This window comes from Sinocyclocheilus anshuiensis, unplaced genomic scaffold (genome assembly GCF_001515605.1).
Source record: "Sinocyclocheilus anshuiensis isolate Anshui unplaced genomic scaffold, SAMN03320099.WGS_v1.1 scaffold596, whole genome shotgun sequence".
Taxonomy (NCBI): Eukaryota; Metazoa; Chordata; class Actinopteri; order Cypriniformes; family Cyprinidae; genus Sinocyclocheilus; species Sinocyclocheilus anshuiensis.
This window is the reverse complement of record NW_015554089.1, coordinates 53,021-56,489: the sequence shown is the minus strand read 5'-3', so window position 1 is coordinate 56,489 and position 3,469 is coordinate 53,021. Positions and strand designations below refer to the sequence as shown.

The window sequence follows — 3,469 nt, the reverse complement described above, 5'->3', positions numbered from 1 at the left end:
GAACGGCATGTTGACACAGAAACAAACATGCAGCTAGGGTCCGTGAAGTTCTTACGGGTAATAATCTTTTCTGGTTGGAACTGTCATTTCCTCGTGATAGGCGTGGGTCATTTGTTGAATGAACACTTGATACTGTGGACGCATAGATAGTACACCAGTAGGAAAAACAACAGCAGAATTTATATTTCCTTGATCCACAGCCAGGGTTTACCTAACAGGTTTCCGAACCATTAAGAATTATCTTCAGTCATCTGGTGTAATTTTGCTGAAAGATCAAGAATGTCTTGTTGGATCTTGTTACAGCAATCTTGATCATGTTGATGGATGACTGAAGTTCCCGGATGTGATTTTCTGCGTTGTGTATTTACATTTTCTTTTGTCTTCCATGACAGTTGGCTCGGCAGTGGGTCTAGTTGTCTTTTAGAGGTTGTGGCTTCATATCAAGTGGTATCTGCACAGAGTAAGAAAGAAAACAAAAGACAACAGAGCAGTATTTGTTGTAAAAGACTGCAAACACTAGGGTTGTATCCTTTGTTCGATCTGAATCTGCTATTGTTGTTCCTTCTTTCCCCATTTCTTAATTCCTGCGACACCTGAAGAACAGTGAGGTAAGGATGGACTAGTGGATGGGGAAGGCCTATGAGGGAGTCTTTACCGCAGGGTTGGCCCCCGAAGCTTATTGCATTCGGTTCTTCCCTGGGCTCCTCACTGGTCCGTGTGTCCTATCCTATCCCTGTAGGTGGGGGAACAACTTTACAGTGTGATACATGAGTCCAGGTTTCCTTCGCTGACACAACACTGCAGCTGCTGCAATCAACATCACTTGATGTTGTCCGTGCCACTTAGGCTCTAACGGCTTGTTTCTGAATGACTTTATCATGTCCCACTGAGCTGGGATGATTGTGTGTCCACCTTCTGGTGGAGTCTGCCAACATGACTCAACTCTCTCTCTGGCACTCTGTACTGCTTTTGTGAGGTTTTCACAGTAAGTGATCAGGGCATCTGAGGCAATGTGTACATCAGCATTTCTAAGATCAATCACACCTGGCATCTGCATTGGGCGTCCAGTAATAATCTCATGAGGGCTCAGTCCTACTGATCTGTTAGGTGACGCTCTCATACTACACAGTACCGCTGGCAGCGCTTCGACCCATGGTACTCCTTCCTGATGCATTTTGCTTAGCCCGGTTTTGATTGTTCTGTTTGCTCATTCAACCTGTCCTGATGCTTGTGGCCTGTATGGGCAGTGAAGATTCCACTTAATCTTCAACATTTTAGACACTTCCTTGACTACCTGTCCTGTGAAGTGTGTACCTTGATCTGAGTCAATGCAATCTGGTACTCCCCATCTGGGAATGAGATCAGTGACAAGACATTTAGCAGTATGTGCAGCTGTAGCATGCCCTGTTGGATAAGCTTCTATCCATCTAGAGAACTTGTCTATTACTACCAAAACGTCAGTTGTTCCCCTTACAAGGAGGCAACGATATGTAATCAATTTGCAGGTGACGAAATTGTCCTGGTGGAGCTGGGGTATGTGTTGCAGCTGTAGCTGCTCCTGGCACATCATTATTTTTCTGACATGTAACGCATCTCTTGACTGAGAACTTGTCTATTACTACCAAAATGTCAGTTTTTCCCTTACAAGGAGGCAACGATATGTAATCAACTTGCAGGTGACGAAATGGTCCTGGTGGAGCTGGGGTATGTGTTGCTGCTGTAGCTGCTGCTGGCACATCATTATTTTTCTGACATGTAACACATCTCTTGACTGTTTCGGTGGCTACATTTCTGAATTTTGGATTCCACCATTGATTTGAGAACCTGTGATTCATCGTTGCTGGACCACTGTGACCCAAATTGTGTATTTGTTGAGCCAAATATGGCAGCAGTGATTCGGAAGCGACATACTTTCCCGCTTTGGTCCAGCAGCCGGATGAATCCACTGTGGCTCCTTTGTCTAACCATGTACATGCTTCATATTGAGGAACGTCTTTGTACAGATCAATGATTGATTCAGGAGGCAGAATTGTCTTCTGTGCTGTCTATTCACTGTATTCACTGTCCTCTATGTACAATCTAATGGTAAGCCATTACAAATTGTAGATGGATCTGCTACTAGGGGGGTGATTTTATCAATATGTTTATTGGCTACTCTGTAGTCTATGGTGAGTCTCCATGTCCCATTGGATTTCTTGATGGGCCATATGGGTGAGTTACAGGGACTGTTGGTTTTAACTAGCACTCCTTGCTTCAGCAATTTTTCTACAATAGGTTTGATTCCCTGTATAGCTTCCTTATTGATCGGATATTGTTTGGTAACAGGAGGTGGAGTTCCCGTCAATTTGACTGGTTTTACGCCTGTCAAAAACCCGCAATCATCCTTGTCTTTAGCTTAAATTGGATGATTCTGTAAGAAAGCATACTCAGGAGTGGTTGCATTATCGGTAGAAACTTGTGCTGAGGAAATTTTATGCTAGCAGATTCTGAGGACATGTCTAAAAATCGATGTACTTGTCTCAGTAGATCCATGCCTAGAATTGCACCTGTATTTAATGGAGCACATAGCAATTTTGTAGTCAGAGTTTTCGGGCCTAATTGTACTACAGGCACATCAGTTACTGATTGGATGGCTACATCTGTTTCAAAGAAAGCTTGTAAGTCAGGATAATTGTTATCAGGCTGACTAACTTCTTCCACATCAGTTTTTGCTGCAGCTTTGTTGCAGGTCAATTTCTTAGTCAAAGAGGATACTCTAGCACTGAGCTTCTTCCTACACTATTTCTCCCAATGTCCTAATTTTCCACAGTAGTTGCATTTGCCTTCTCTCTTAGCCCATCTATTGTCTTGATTCATTGTGCTAAACGTAGCTGCTGCTACTCTCATGGGGATCAGTCTAGCATTCTTTCTAAACATTTTGTGAGTTTCTTTGTTACCACACAATCAAAACACTAAAACTTCTCTGATCAACAGAGGGTACACTTGTTAACACAGATCAACTACTGTTAACTTTCCTTGGCAAAGCAGAAGGATAACACAAATTACTAGCACTTTACGCTAAGCTTCCCTGCCGAAACAGAGGGTAACCAATTCTTCTCTGCCGAAACAGACGGTAACAAATATTAACACGAAATTAGGTTCATTTGCACTCCTAACAGTGATTTGAATTCGCTATCTGACCACAAAGGAGTCGCAAGACCACCTTTTTCAGTTGTGGGGATCAGTCTAGCATTCTTTCTAAACATTTTGTGAGTTTCTTTGTTACCACACAATCAAAACACTAAAACTTCTCTGATCAACAGAGGGTACACTTGTTAACACAGATCAACTATTGTTAACCTTCCTTGGCAAAGCAGAGGATAACACAAATTACTAGCACTTTACGTTAAACTTCCCTGCCGAAACAGAGGGTAACAAATATTAACACGTAATGTTAATCTTCCCTGCCTGAACAGAGGATAACCAATTC

The 3,469-nt window shown here is 42.6% G+C and overlaps 1 long non-coding RNA gene across 1 annotated transcript in view; it reads left to right on the top strand.

Moving 5' to 3' along the window:
• The window catches only part of LOC107669261 (uncharacterized), a 23,540-nt gene extending 20,780 nt beyond the window's left edge, over window positions 1-2,760 (top strand). The window contains exon 3 of the long non-coding RNA XR_001631963.1: window positions 2,750-2,760. This is a non-coding gene — a long non-coding RNA (uncharacterized LOC107669261). The remainder of the gene's footprint in view (window positions 1-2,749) is intronic.
• The last annotated feature ends 709 nt before the right edge of the window (window positions 2,761-3,469 follow it).